General features: G+C 43.1%; 1 protein-coding gene across 1 annotated transcript in view; it reads left to right on the top strand.

The window, feature by feature from the left end:
• The first annotated feature begins 4,481 nt into the window (after positions 1 to 4,481).
• DLGAP1 (DLG associated protein 1) overlaps positions 4,482 to 14,837 on the top strand; it is a 432,218-nt gene continuing 421,862 nt past the window's right edge. The window contains exon 1 of the mRNA XM_064442940.1: positions 4,482 to 5,119. The gene's annotated coding sequence lies outside the window, so the exon portion shown is untranslated. The remainder of the gene's footprint in view (positions 5,120 to 14,837) is intronic.

Genomic DNA, 14,837 nt, shown 5'->3' with positions numbered 1-14,837 from the left:
GGGAAGAAGTCATTCTCAAATCTTCTATTTAACATCTTCCAAAACAGAGACCCTGCTGAGAAGCCTCTCAGGACTACTTCTGACTTATTTCCTGATAGAGGCTGAAAGTCACAGGTTTTGTGGAATTATGTGTTTGATAGCCTGATGGTCATAAGAATAATACCTTTAGCAAAGTACTTGTTTTACTTCTACGTCATAAAAGAATATGTGTCAAATGTAAATCCATGGTAATCTTGAAGCTTTTTTTCCTCTGTATTACAAAGTTATGCTGAACTGACCCTGTATTTGGATTACTTGCTACTCTCTTCCAGCTTTTCTGGGTGAGTAACCAGTGGCTCACCAGGCCTTCTTATCAACCATCTTTAACTGACCAATCAATAGTCAATGTGGTTCTACAAGGTGAGCTGATGCCTGCTTATGTTTTCCTTGTAGGGTGCCTGTCATTTAGGAGCCACTCATTGGGAGCAACCGCTCTACTCCATGCCCTGTTAATTCTTGCTGCAGTGTTTTTTATAGCAAATAATTAGGTAACATGAAATGAGGCAACCCACCCAATTCATCTGCCTAGGACATTACTGCCTTCAGTGCAACCCAATAAAATACAACAGACAGACCTACAGTGGGTTTGGCAGATACTAACCCTTTTCAGTAAAAGATATTTATCATATTAGGAAAGTGAAAATATTTTAAATAAAATTTTCTATGTGGATGTCTGCTTCAGGGTACTCAGAGGGTGAGGAGAAAGCAGAGGTTTAGGTTAAACAGCTCTACCATTAATCAGATTGGGGGTAGAAGCCACCAAAGCTGTTCTTTTGCCCATGTTGACGATATCCTTACAGCCACCCTCAGAATGCCTTCTTGCCTTGAAGCAATAGCTGATGTCGGAAGGGAATGAGAAGACCACACATGTGATCTTCATCATTGTAAATCTGACCTAGATGTGGCAGAGCTGAAAATGAACAGAGAAATTGCTAGCATCTGCTGTGTAGAAGACATATTTTGAGCTTGATACTGAAACTTTCTTTGCTGTACGCTCTGAGCAGACCTCATCCTTCCCAGCTCTCGGTGTGCCTTGGCGATGTGCGTGCCCACCCAGCTGGAAAACCTAGTGCGCTCCAACAGAAACCGCTCTCGATGCGCACGAGTTGTTGTGACAGTAGGTGGAGGGAATGAGACACGAGGGAAATGGGAGAATATCACTGCTGTGCTCTCCATGTTTCACCTGTTCTGCTAATGCCCAGTCTATGAGGAAAACGAAAATGAAACATAACAAAAATGCGGTACTCTGGCAGTATTGATATAGACAGTGAAAGGTAAGTATAGAGCCGTGAAAGGTCAGAGTAGGAAAAGGGATGGAAGGCCATCTTTTTGTAATGCAATGGAGAGTGAACCAAAGGATTTAGATATGAAAGGCGATGACATTATCTACAAAGTTACAGGCAAATACTATCAAAGCAGCACTGCTCAAGATTTTCAGCATCTTTGTGATGAATTTAGTTGCCTCTTCCCCAGAAGTTAACGGAGGACATGTATCTTAAAAGGCATTGCTTAGTCATCATTTTGCCTGTGTCAACAAACTGCAGGCAGCAAATTGTATGATCAGTTATTTGAACTCACAAGGAAAAGGAAATAATCTTATGGACGCTGGCCATCCAGACCTTCACATCTGTAAGCCTCAGACGTGGAAAGGTGATTCACGGACAAATGAGGATGACCAGCAGCTGTAGTGGCTCCTTCACACGAAGACCTAATCGAGCGGTTCTGACCTTATCTCCAGTAGAGGGCAGTGACAGACAAAAACTAATCGTATTTTCAAACTTAAAAATTTGTAACGTGGTAAATACCAGTACGTGGAAGAAGTACATGTAATCATGCATATTGTTTAATTATTAGTAAAGACAGTCGATACGATGACCTCTTTCACCATCATTCAAAGCAAAGAGAACTTCCTCCAAGAAGCAAGAGATCAAAGTGCGAGTATGATGTATAATAAGGACATTTGCATTTGGGGTAATTGGATAAACTGCAGATGGCTGAAGATACTAGTACTGAACTGCCTCACCTCCCGAGGCTGTTTAAAATGTTTCCTTTCTGATTCCTACTCTTCTGATCTGAAAATTATTTTGGAACATTTTTATTCCAGGCTTTGCTTTCTTCATTTGTTTCTTCACCTACATTTGTTCACTGTCCTTACCGAATCCCTCTGCTTCACAGCCTCTTCTCAGTTTTGTTCGTGCATGCCATCTCTCACACAGCCCGGTGAAGCATCTTTGCTCCCACCTTGGAAATCTCACCTCCAAGTTGCATGTCTTTTGAGACACCATTGAGCACTAGGACTACCAGTATGAAGAAGTGTTGTGCCTAAAATCGAAATAATTAGCAGCCCACGAAGACCATCTACATCATTATGTAAAGCAGCTTGAATTTCTTATTCCTCCAAGATGCAGATTCCTCTAGATCAGTTCAGGAGAGAATTTACAGCAAGACTTCCCTCTCCTACCCTCCTGGCCCAACCAGACTGAAGTCAGGAAAACAAGGAGCTTCCAGAAAATTGATTTAATGGTTTAGATTCACAACAGGGAGTACAAGTAAAAAAAGGAACTAAATCTCCATGCTGGCTTTTATTTTGAGGTCAGATAATTTTATGTAAAAATGTCCCTTCTTTCCTTCTTACTCTTCAGTCTTCAAAGGAAATTTGATCTACTTCATTTCTGGAAGTTTGTATGAAGCCTAAGAATATGGTATCTGTTTTCATTACTATCTAGTTCTGCTAACTAATGTAACCAACCCATTTGGTATAAATATTTTCATAGAACTATCACACATAACATGACTAAATCTGCTTTATAACTTCACAGGCCTACGGAGGGCAGGCTAAATCTTCGCATAATTACATAGGAAAGATTACATAAATTTTACTATGAGGTCTTCACAGACCGTCACATTTTAATCAACAGATTATGCCGGATTTGAAACTAGCTTGAAAATACAGTTCCTGATGACAAGTCAAAAAATTCTTGCTGAGAGATAAACTAATATACTGCATTAGATAGTGCTGTGTATATAAAGACACCCCACCCTACCCACCCAAAAAAATAAATGAACGCTGTACTATTCAGCTTATTTACCTGAGTTAGCTTAGATTCAGCATCTGAGTTTCAGTTAAAGAAGTAAAAAGGTATGTGTATCTTTATTTTATAGAAACAAATGAACAACTCGCATGGCTTTAGGGTGCAATTTGTTTTTTTAACAATGTCATACTGACTTGATTTATGCAATTTAGTAACAACAAATTTGGTCTTTTTGATTTTATTGCAGGACTTCTGGGAAGTCTCAAAATATTTTATTGCGGACAGCTAAATCTTAACAAGATGGACAATCTTTTCAGTGATTTCCTTTCTACACCACCTACTACGTCTACAACTAAAAAAAACCCCAACAATTATTTTAAAATAGATTGACCAATTTTTTTTTTCCCCATTCAATTGGTTGATTGCTTGCTAATTAACATAATTATCAGTCATTAGAATTTCCTAGCCTACCTAGCCTGTAGACGTGACCTACATTTGCAATTAAAAATTTCAACGCTTCTTCCTTCCCTCATTTTACCCCTGAGACATTAGGTCTATGTTGTCTACTACAAAGAAACAAAAAATTCGTATAAACAGTATACCTGATATCACCCCCCCACACACTTTTTCATACTTGTCATTTAATAAACCTTTTCCTACTACTAAGATTAACTTTTAGTCCATACATATTACTCATTTTGTACCAAGAATAAAATATCATGGACATTTCTCACAAACTTTTCCTGGTTTGGAGCTTAAAGAAATCACATCCTGAACCTTGCTGGCAAGACCCACTAGTAAAGTTAGGACCATAAGAATAATTTGCTCATTCTATTTTAGCTCTTTCATGAATTGTATTTATATGCGTATCTGTGGCTGTATATCCAAGAGATGGATACAATGTTTCCTATTTAGCAAATATTTGATTTAACATATTACCGGTGTTCAAATACCTTTTAGTAGGTCATATACCGTGGCTGAAACCTGAGCGTACCTGACTGGACACGCGAGTATCAGGGTGCCTGCCCAGCGCCCTGGATTAGCACAGGCGGCCGCCGCGTTTTCAGTTTCAATACTACCAATCGTATACCTTTATAGTCATACCTATAGTCCTCACAGTCACACCCGCACCCTCCCGGCCCACCACGCACGGACAAGAGGGGACACGCATGCTTTGGGGAGGGGGTGTGGGGGGCTCCGCCTGTCATATCCCTGCCCCGGGCTGCAGCAGCACCCCCGGGGAAACGCCGCGTACCCCCGCTCCCAGGGGCGCGAAGCTGTGGGCAGCCCCTTCCCCTCCTCAGCACGGCCGTGGCCGGTCCAGGGGGACACGGCTGGGCTCGGCCGGGCTGGGCTCGGCCTGCCTCCCCCTTGGGAAGCGCCGCAGCCCCGGCCCCCCGGAGGCCGCAGAGCATCCCCGCGGCCCGGGGTCGTTCTCCGGGCGGCATTTTTGGGGCAGAAACTTGGGGGGGGGGGGGGGTCGGCTGCCTCCCGAGAGGCTCGGTCAGCCCGGGGTGCAGCGGGGCCCCGGGGGACCGAGGCCCTGAGGGGTCTCCACGTCCTTGGGAGCGGGAGGGGCAGGGCGGGCGCGCAGGGGGAGCACGCCGGCAGCTTGCGGTGCCCGGCCGCCGTAGTAGCGAGCTGCTCCTCCGGTGGTTGGGCTGGGGAGCGCTGGGCTCCTCCTCCTCTTCCCCCCCCAACAGTGCACAGCCGGGCGTGTGGCTGACTGGTCTCCCCCTGTCTCTTTTTTTTTTTTTCCTTTCCTCTTTTTTTTTTTTTTTTTTCCATGGGTACACACACCGAGATACGCACATGACAGTACTTCGGTGCAAGAGCCGGTGCATCGCCTGGGGGGCTGTGCTTCCACTCCGGGCACGCACACGCACACACACACACACACGCATGCTGCTGCTGCTGGAAGTCTTTCTACACGGGGATTAGCAGCCGCCTCTCGCTCTCTGTATTTCTCTGTCTCTTTCTTCTCCTTTCCTTTCCTTTCTCCTTCTCTCCCTCAGATGCTTGACTGACGGACGGCGGGCAGAAAAAAGGTAAATGCGTGTGTGCTGTTTGCTGACAATACCGATGGGTGATGGTGTTTTGGCAGCGTGCTGCGCGGTACGCCCTCCGCTTGCCAGGCAGGCAGCCTGCCCTCCTGCCGCGCCGGCGGCTGCCGCTGCCGCCGCTCCCCGGGACTCGTCGTCTTGGGGGACCGGGTTTTGCCGCGAGAGGCTTGGCTTCCCCAGCAACCCCCCCCTCCCCCCGGTCTCTGAGACAGAGAGGTTCCCGCTATTGTGCTCCGAGGTGTTGCCACCGCCGGCTGCGAGCGTGTGGGAGTGCATAGCGGAGGTTTCGCGGGATGAAGGTTGCTATTAATTGCTGTGTGCGCGGAAGAGACAGAGCTTTTCGCTTCGGCGGGGAACCTGTGCGTTGTTAATCACGGCTGGAGAGTGGCAACGGGAGGACCAACCCCCCCCCCCCCCCCCCCATATCGTTTGCTGCATCATTCAAATGAGTAATTTCTAGCTGGCCTTGCGGTGCAGAGATTTTACACCCCCCCCTCCGCGGGTCTTTTGGCAGCCTCCGAGGATGGCGAGCCTTCTTCCTCTGCCCCGGGGGCGCCCCCGTTCCCCGGGGAGCGACCGAGGCGGGGGCAGCCGCCGCCCCTCCGCTCCGGGCCCTGACCCCCCGCACCCCCGTCCCACCGCCCCCCGAAACACCTGCGAGCTCCGTAACTAGTTCTCGCCTGTTGTTAGGGCCGAGTTTGTCCCGTGTACCTGCTCGGCAGGACATGAGAAGCAGGGTGAATTTTTGCCCCCCACCCCCCCCCCCGCCTCAGCGAAGCCCGTGTGGGGCGAGGATGCCGTGGAACCGAGAGGAGGTCCCGCACCGAGCGGACCGCGTCCCGCGGGGCTCCCCGGACCCCGACCCAGACCTCCATTCCCTGGAGGCGCGGCTGCCCGGGGGGGGCCGTTTGAGGCCGGCCGGGGAAGGGAGGAACGCGGCGTTGCGGAGCCTGCGCTGCCGGGCCCGGGGGGGCAGCGGAGCTCCCCCGCCGCCGGGCACCGCCACTCGCAGCCCCCCCTTCCCTCCCCGGGGCGCCCCCGGGCCCGGCGTGGCTCACGTCTGGGCGTTTAGCGGCCAAGAGCTCCTGTGGCCGGACGGGCGGTCCCCGGGACGGGTTAAAGCCAGCCCCCCCACCCCCCGCCGCCGTGCCGGGGCGCACCGGCTCCCGGAGCCGTGGGGCGGTGGGGTGGCCTCTGCCCCCCCACCCCCCCCCCCCGGGGAAATGGGGCGTTTAGCGAGGTCCGTTATGTAATTACGGCTTTTTTTCTCCCCCTTCTTGCTGTTACTAAACCCGGCTCAGGATGCCAACAGCGAAACTGTTACACCCTGCTTGTTTCTGAAGCAGGTCTGTGGTTTTATTTGATCTTGGAGAAAATTTGCTGGGTAATTAATATTTAACAGGGAGCGCGTCGGTTTCACGCAGGATTGAGTTTGGATAATCCCGTTTCATTCATGTTGTTTTCTGCACCTGTCAGAGACACGTAAATGCACTGCTAAAGACGGGAAGCAAAAAAAAAAAAAACCAAAGCACAAGGTGAGAAATGTAGTGGACAGCATACAGAGTTAGTTATTAAAAAAAAAAAAAAAAGTAGTTGTTTAACCAAATAAAAGGTAGGTGTGCTTGTAGGCATGGTGTGTGCTCAGCCGGTTGTTTATTTCAATAGTACTATACCTTTAAAAAGGCAACACTAATTTGCACTGGTATGTGGGTCCAGTGTATACACTTCAGGTATTTCCCCTCACTTAAAAGATGCTGCGAGTTTCATCAGCATTCACTGATCCAAAGGGTCCAAAAGTCCAAAGGATATATGTTTAAAGATAAATGTACTGGTGATAGTAACGATTACAGGAAAACTAGGATTTTTTTAATGGCAACAACAAAGTTCCTCATCTTCTGCATAGCTTACTTGTCTGTCTGATATTGTGTGTTTCAGAACCATTAAAATCAGATAGTATAAAATAATGAAAACGTATGGGAGCAAAATATGCTGTTTATTAGAGAGGTAATCAAGTAGTTTCAAAATGAAGGGTATGATAGTGTTCCATTATTTTTTTATATATATATATATATATATCTTCCTGAATTAAAGTTTTGGGTTTTTTCTTCACCAGAACTGTATATGTTAAATATACTTGTTTAATTCAAGGCTCATTCTAGTCTGTCTCTTGTGGGATTAACACTCAGAAGCATACCAATGTAATCTGTTTGTGTTAGACTTTGCAATGTTGTCCTTCCTATAAAGGTGGTGCACCTCAGTGCAGCCTTGGCTAGTGATGTTGCCACCTAGAACTACAAAAAGAACTGCATGAATAATTAATGAAATAGTATATTAAATAAAGGCAATCCTGTACCAAGAAACAGTAGTAAGCAGCCTCCACGCAATTTTTTTGTTGTAATTTTCACTCCGGTCTTATACCATCCAGTAACTCAAGTTTTCACCCAAATTAGAAGGTGCAATACCCTCAGACTGGCATTGCCGTTTTAAGAAGATAGCACTCAAGGCACTTTAACATGAGATAGTTTATTCAGCCCTTAATCTCTGTAGCCAAACTTAATTTTTACAGCCTCTGTTGTAGTCTCTCTCAAGGTTTAGAAAGGCTATTTTTGTCAGGGGCACATAATTAATACTTGTTCTCCTCTTATGCCAAATTCTGCACTCCTGCACAAAGCTCATCCAAAGGAACCTGGAAAGGGGATCTCCATGGTAACAAGAGAGAGGATTTTCTCCCTCACCATAGGTCAAGACTAGACGCCTACCCGCTCCTTAACTTGTAGCAGCATTCATTGACACCTTCCTCTTTGTGGTTATTTTGTCTACTGGGGTGTGCTTTCAGTGTTGTCTCATGCTTCTAGAGAGCTGCTCCGGAGCACGATGCTACACTGGATGAGCACAGTCTCTGTGTCCCTCCCCACTCTCGTCCTCCCTTCCGCTTGCGTCATATTTCAGCGTTTCTGTACCTATATGGTTTGGCTATGGGATTTCAGAAGTAAGTTGTTTTCCCCGTCAGGTTTTTGATTTGAAGACCTGTCTTGGCTCTGTGTGGAAGACCTGACAGAACCTTACTCCTTAGTCCATTTTAGACAGAAGGGCGCTCATCTCCTTTCTCTCTTTCTGTTTTATTTCTCTGTACTTTTTTTGGACAGTTCCCCCATGAAGTCCCACAGGTTTTCTAGCAGTAAAAGCAGTTTACCTCTTTCTTACTAGGGAGCAGGGGTTAATTTTTTTTTTTTTTTTTAATCAGTATGTAATATATGATACCAGGATTACCGTTTGGAGATACTAATGATGAAATCTTCTTTGGCCCTGACTCGGTCGTCACAGAGCAGTAATATGGAGCACTGCTTTCTGAGGTAATTGCTGGGGTTTCTTTTTTAACTCCCTCTCTTCTTTGAAGGACTGTCTGCCTAGACTGTGTCTTTGTCCAAGCTGAGATGAACTGAATGCTTTTTATTCCTGAAGATCCTGTAGTCAGATACTTAAAACTTTCACTGACGAGTATAACATATTTTCTAGCCCCCTGTTTCTTTCAGTTTTTGTAGCTAAAATCTCATGAGAAGATAACCAAATGGCTTTTTAAATGTCTCCCTCAGGCCGTTGGTGCACCAGGTCTCTCTGGGCATATTTCTAGTTCTTTTGCCTTTCCCTGTGACATAGTTCATGATAATTTGAAAACATCTGCTAGAGCAGCCATCTTAAGACAGCAGTCATCATTTGTCACTGAGCAATATGACATTTGTGACCCTGTAATTGGAAGGCAGATGCTAATGCTGACTTTGGCCTTCTTGTCTTGTTGGCAGATTGTCTATAGACACACTTTGCAGCGCTTTGAAATCATGCAGTGTATTTCTACCTTTCTGTATTTCTGTGTTTCTGAAGGAGCTGCCTGTGTCATTTGAAAATTTGCTTAAGAAACCATAATGATAGCAGCTAGGACATTCTTAATCTGGCATGCCAAGCAAGCTTGACTTTATGCATATCTTCAGTCTCTTCTGCTAGCTGAGAATCATTTTTTAATAGTTGTCTGTGAAGCTTTTCCTTTAACCTTTGTATAGGAGAAACTCCTGATCTCTTTCCACATGATGCCCTATCCCTGTATTGGTAGCACTTCAATGAATGTCCCTCATCCCGGTTGTTTCCCTCCCTTTGAAAATTTTACCATCACCTTTAACTAACTGAAGAGGTTCTTCATCTTCTGATTTCTCATACTAAGGAAACTAGGGATTTGAGAAATCGACTTCTCACCGTGAGAAGGAAATGTACACTTCAAGGTATCTAGATCCAGGTTCAAACCTCTTGCTGTGGTTCAGAGGACAAAAGTGTGTGACACCAACTCACAACCAAAGATCTCAGTAGTTACGGATGATGCCTCACATCTAGAAGTTGCTTTTTTAAGCTCTGTGGGCTAATTTCGAACATAGGTTGCAGTAGCTTGAGTTGACTTGCAACAACTTACAAGTTTCAGCTTCTGTGTAGCCTGATGTGCTGATGTGGTACCTGTGCTGGATCCAGTTAAGGATTCCTTGAGTTTTTCTTTCTTTTGGGGAAATGGGAGATAAGGGGATTAAGATCCAAAAAAAAAAAATTTGTCTAAGAACTGTGCTTGAAAGTCCATTTCATGTTCTGGGTGTAAATCCGTACTGAAGGTAATTCAAGGGGCATGCCAATAGGATGCTGGCTGAGTTACTTTTGCAAAAGAAAGGGAGCAGATTTTTTTAGCCAGCTTCCCAAGTGTGATTTCTGTTGCTAACTCTGTGCTTGTACACACTTTCTTCCTGTGTGTCTGTTTAGTTTTGCAGACAGAACAGGATAAAATATCTGATTGGAGGTCAATAACTGTAAGAGACAATGACCAGCAGCGTCACTTACCTTCATCTGTTAACTTCAGTTTTAGCAGTGCACATCCAACATTGAAAGTCAACACTGAGAATTAGTGTCTCACAGAATCATTAAAGTTGGAAAAGACCTCTAGGATTGTCAAGACCAGCCATCAATCCAACACTACCATGTCTCCTAAACCATGCCCTGGTTTAGTGCCACATCTACATCACATCTACATGTCTTTTAAATACCTCCAGTCTCACTACTGTCGTGTGTTTTTCTTTTGTCTTGTCATCAAAAAAAAAAAAAAAGAGAAAGGAAGAAAAAAATGAAAGAAATGGAGATGAGATATAGGTCTCTGGGTTTTGGTAGTGGTCTCAACGGTATCTATTGGTGCATAACCAGACAACAGGCAGTGTGCAGTTGCCTTTGCCCAGCAGAAGTACTGAGAGTCAGCACGCTCCATGGACACGCAGCATCTCACAGATGCCCAAAGTACACAAGAATCTCCATCTTTTTTCCATCATGCAGCTGAAGGAACTTCAGAGTCCTTGCAGTTCACAGGGGGTGAGCTTCCTTTCATGGATTGCAGGAGAATGCAGCTTCTGGTTTTGTGGTGCTGGAACAGCACCGGTGCAAACGTTTCACAAGGATATCAAAGGAGATCCCTGTTCTCGTCAGTCTGTGTCTTCTGGCTATCCATTCATTGGGCATAATGCTCAGGTGTGGTTTGATCCTTTCAAGTTGTCAGGAGCTCTGCATCTCATTTACCTCCATAAAGTTGTGGGGTTTTGTTTTTTCTTTTTTGTGACGGTCTTTGAGAACATTGCTAAATTCTGTTATCGGACCCCATTTTGTGAGAACGTACCGTAGGAGATCATCCACCTAGCTGTTCCTTCTAACAGATCTTTTCTTTGCAGAGAAGTGCTTACCGTCAAATTTATATACCGTTTTAAAAATAATATTGATGAATATGCAAATGTAGGGTTTTAGTGGCAAGGGGATGGCAAAGTAGAGTAAATAGGGGAAAAATCACCACAGCAAGGAATGAAGGATAATATCTTCTTATAAAAATGTATTGTTATTTTGTAGAAATGAAGTATTGCAAGCATTGTCATGTCAAAACAATTTAGATTAAAGATGAATGTTGATTCAGTAATTCTGTTCATGGAAGAACTTTGAAACCATAAAATGTAATATTTGGGGAGATTATTCAAATGATTTTCTGAGAAAAGTCATCCCAAAGACCTAGATGTGTATGCCATTTAATAGCAACGGTGAAGTAGTGCTAGGATTTACTAGATTAGTGGTACTTTGAAAAGTATGGTAGGTATATCACTGTATGAAATGAAAGGCTCTAGAAGAAGAGGTACAATGTCCATTTGGGAAGCACTGTAACTTTTAGTGAAAAAGATGGATTTCTTAAAAAACATAATATGTTTTTGATAAAATTTTTGATTTTATCAAATACATTTTTGATAAAAATGTATTTGATAAAATAAACTTGAGAAGAATTATAAACTGAAGGTGAAACCTTTTTCTTACACATTAGGATTTCTCTCTTCCATGGAAAAAGGGACAATGCAGGAATTTTTCTTAAAAAAAAAAACAAACCCAAAAAAACCCCAAGCTACTGATGCGGCACTCGGGAGAGGCAACTGAATGGTGTTCAAACCAGCTGACTGTCCTCTTATTTCAGAAAAGTATATTTATGTTTTTAGTTTCTGAAATATTACAAATTTATTCCCTGGTTACCTCTTCTACTTTGGTTTTGGGGGGGGCTTTTTTTTGTTTTCATTAGTTTGTAAAAACAACTTCAAAGCCAATATTCTTGTAGAGCTGTTTCAATACCTGTGTAATGTCATTTACCGCATTCATTTCACCTTGGGTAGAAGCGTGGGTTGCTTTTTGTATGTAAAAATTATCATTTTTCTTTTTTTTTTTCCAACCTGCAAATCTGTGTGGTGTTTCTTACCATGCTGTGATGGTGTGTGGTCTGACTTCCAGACTACTTGTATGGTTTTTTACATCTCTATAGCATGACATAAATTTACCCACTGGGAATCTTCATGCTGTATTTTGCAGGGAGAGTTGTATAGCAGAATTATATATGAACAAACGTATTTATGCATGAAAAGGACCATTTGTTTGCTGTGTCATATGCTAATAATTTCTCAGTCAAGGGGCAAAACCAACAGTGTGAAGCCTGTCAGACCACGTGCATATCACAAATATCCTAAGGAGCTCAGTAAAAAGGACATTTACTCTTCTATACATATGGTTAAATTCTTGCATTGTATGTGTCTTTGAATAAAATGTATTTTCAAAAAAAGGGATATCTTTAGAAATCAGGATCAGGGCAGATAGAAAAAAAGGAATAATAATTTGCATATTTCTAAAATCAGACTTTAATAATTATCAGTGGTAGATTTAGACAAAGGATGAGGAAATGCCATTCCCATTATTACAAATTCATGTGAAAAAAGCTTTCCACAGTTAACAATGGATCTTAAATACAGAAAGAGAAAAGCTAAACACAAGGAAGTTCTGCAGTATTTAAGTACTTTGGTCCTTTACAAAGCAGATATTATGTAAGGTACTGCTAAAATCAGTGCAGCATACTGCAAAATAGTTAATCTCTCATATTAAATTGCCTTCCAGGGGACGTTTCTGAGAGACCCAAGTCAAAGTATGAGAGTATACTAAAGTTCTTGACCTGATCCTTTGCTTTTAATGCTGACTGGCATTTTGAACATGAACTGCAGGAGCAGGTTGCCTGCTCTGTGAAAAGCCCTATGAGGTTTTTTTTATGTTGAGCACCAGTTGTTCAGGACCATATTAGAGGGTTTTTTCATAAGAAATGCTGAAACACAACAGCAACACTTTTATGTGTTACACTTGCAGAGTCCTTCTGATGACAAAAATATTTGCTAACGGATTACTCAAGGGTCACAGCATTTCTACAGGACCTAGGAGAAATTAATTACATCACGTTTCTTTATTCTAAATTTCTGGTGCCTCCATGACACCACACAGCAGAGAATGGCAAGAGAAAGATGAAGGTTCATTGTGGTGCCCATTTCAGTTTCTTTTGGAACTAAAAGGAAAAATTTTACATGCAATGAGAAGAAAACTGGGGGCTTGAGTTCTGTGTGTCCAGTAATCAATTTTCTAGCAGACTTTGCACATCTATGGAAACTAAAACTTTTTTTTTTGCTATTCAACTTACTTGTCGTTTGCTTCCTGAGCTGCTATAGGACCAAAAATAATTAGACCATTTTCCCAAGGACTTACAGTCCCTCTAAGAACAGAGACACTAATATGTAGGAAAGCCCACAAATGTCAATCTGATTTGTTAAAAGCTTCAATATTGCTAATCTGCAACGGTGTCCTACTAAAGTTCATTTTCATATTTAATAGTGCATCATTTAGACTAAATCCTAGAAATGTTCTCTGTGCAGCTCCCAGTGATCTCTGTGAAAGATATGTCCTTGATGCAAGAAACAGTGCTTGAACCTGAGGCTGTTGCAGAAAAGCCCAGTATTTTATTTTATTTTATTGCAAATTAAGAGATACCGATTAATAAATTGGATGTGGATTTTTACTTGGTTCAGCTGTGATTCTTCTTTGTTTGTTTGTTTTAACACAGAACTGGAATCATTAATTAATTATTTGATGAGTCTGCCAGATCTAGTTTAGCCTTTCTGGCTTCCTTCTCCCATCAGGGCCTTAGCTTACAGAGTCCTTGCAGCTGATTTAGGCATTGGTTTGAACAATTGCTGAACAAAGCAGTGTCCTGATTTTGAACATTTGGGCTTGGTTGGGTTTCTTTTTTTACTGCTTTCTATTAAAAAATGAACCTAGTGTTGACTCCAATATTGTGTGTACATGAGAGCCTTATGTTATTGTAGAGTATAAATAATTTCAGTTGAATCTGTTGATTTTGCCTTAACACGTAGTCTAACCGTAAACTGCTGCTGTACTCATCTTTCCTTCCATATCCAGTTCATGGCAGCTACTGCTTGTGTTAGCAATATGCTTGGCAAACGTGCACTACCTCTTCAGGCTTACATACATGTAGAATATAGGTTTAAGTCAGGATTGATCTTTTGATGGGGATTTTTTTTCCTCAACTGCAGGGACAACGGAAGTGAGAGACTGAGTTCCCTTTAAACTCCCTTATTCTTGACGTTAACCTCTTGCTGCTTTTTGGTGTTGTAGAAGAGGCAGAAGAGAAACTGAAATTAGTTCTTCAGGCCCATGGGACAAGTTAAAGAGTTTTTCTTCTCTTTCTGGTGGAAGCAATGAGGACCTGGAGGAGGAGCAGTGAATTCCTTTCTGGAAGGTCTTGAAGGCAGTGACGACACACCCCACCAGCACCTCAGGACTGAAAGGCCTCTTAGTTATTGCCATCAGCTGGCCTTGAGAACATGGATTTATAGACCTTCTAGCTCAAATAAGTAGCGGATTCAACAAACCCTAGGTCAGACCTATGGAGCACGCTTGCTTAGTTGCATGCATGTGGTAGACCCGACTACTCACAAGTCCACTTCTCAAGAATAATTCACTCAATGGGCGTGCTATTAGACAGTTTTTCTGCATAGTCACAGTGCCTGTCCAGAGTTTTTGGATACCAGCAGCACAGTTACACTACGCTCATATTTTTTATTATAGTACACACCCCTTATTCATGGTGAAGGAAATAGTATCTTTAAACAAGTTGATCTAGGCAGATGTGTGCCCTTTACAGACTGTAAATAGTCAATATGTTATTCAGTATAACATGATGTATGGCTGGATAAATAAATAAAAGATGACTATAATAGAGCTGCACTGTAAAATCTAATATGATAAAGCTTTTTCTACCACTAGAAGAGCTCAG

The sequence above is a fragment of the Phalacrocorax carbo genome, chromosome 2 (assembly GCF_963921805.1).
Source record: "Phalacrocorax carbo chromosome 2, bPhaCar2.1, whole genome shotgun sequence".
NCBI lineage: Eukaryota > Metazoa > Chordata > Aves > Suliformes > Phalacrocoracidae > Phalacrocorax > Phalacrocorax carbo.
The sequence above is the reverse complement of the archived record's forward strand: the minus strand, read 5'-3'. Positions and strand labels throughout refer to the sequence as shown.